Source organism: Cyprinodon variegatus, unplaced genomic scaffold, assembly GCF_000732505.1.
Source record: "Cyprinodon variegatus isolate N-32 unplaced genomic scaffold, C_variegatus-1.0 Scaffold818, whole genome shotgun sequence".
NCBI lineage: Eukaryota > Metazoa > Chordata > Actinopteri > Cyprinodontiformes > Cyprinodontidae > Cyprinodon > Cyprinodon variegatus.
The window spans coordinates 354,286-354,942 of NW_015151271.1; positions in this window are offsets into that span (position 1 = coordinate 354,286).

Here is a 657-nt window from a genome sequence, read left to right on the forward strand (position 1 = left end):
TGGGTATCAGAGCTAGCCCAAGATGCAGAACACACACGGAGACTGGATAAAAAGTTTAACAGAGTTTATTGTTTCACAAGCACATGAAATTGCACTGGAACTGGTCTGGGGCAGGTTCACTGGGGTCTGTAGAGATGACAGTTCAGTTACCAAACGAGTTGACGAGTTATGAGTCTTTGATGTTTCAGAAGAATACCTTGAAGGAGTCCGGGTTTCTCTTTGAGAGAGAGAACTATTGGGTCCAGAGACTGTTTGTTCAGCAGAGTCCGATAATCGTTTCAGCGTCTTGCTTCTGACTTTGAGAGTTAACCTTGATCTGAGTTTCCAGCTCTTAGCCAAGAGCTGCAGGAGAATCCACAGAGGAGTCTTCAGGTTTGGCTCACGAGGGCAGAAACGGCAGGTTAAGCTCATCCAGAGCCTCAGGTAGAGATAGGATTCCTGTGAGGCAGAAAACAAGGAAGAATTAGAATCTGATCTCATCAAGAGATAGCTAGATTCTCAGGTTACTAGGCTCAGGTCGCTAACCAAACTAGATCAACACTGCGGCGTCGAAGCAAGGTCTGGAAGCAGGTTATATAGGGCTGGACTTCTGATGATGAGATGCGCCACAGGTGTGTTTTAAAGTAGGGGTGTAAATAATAATCGTTTTGTATCGAT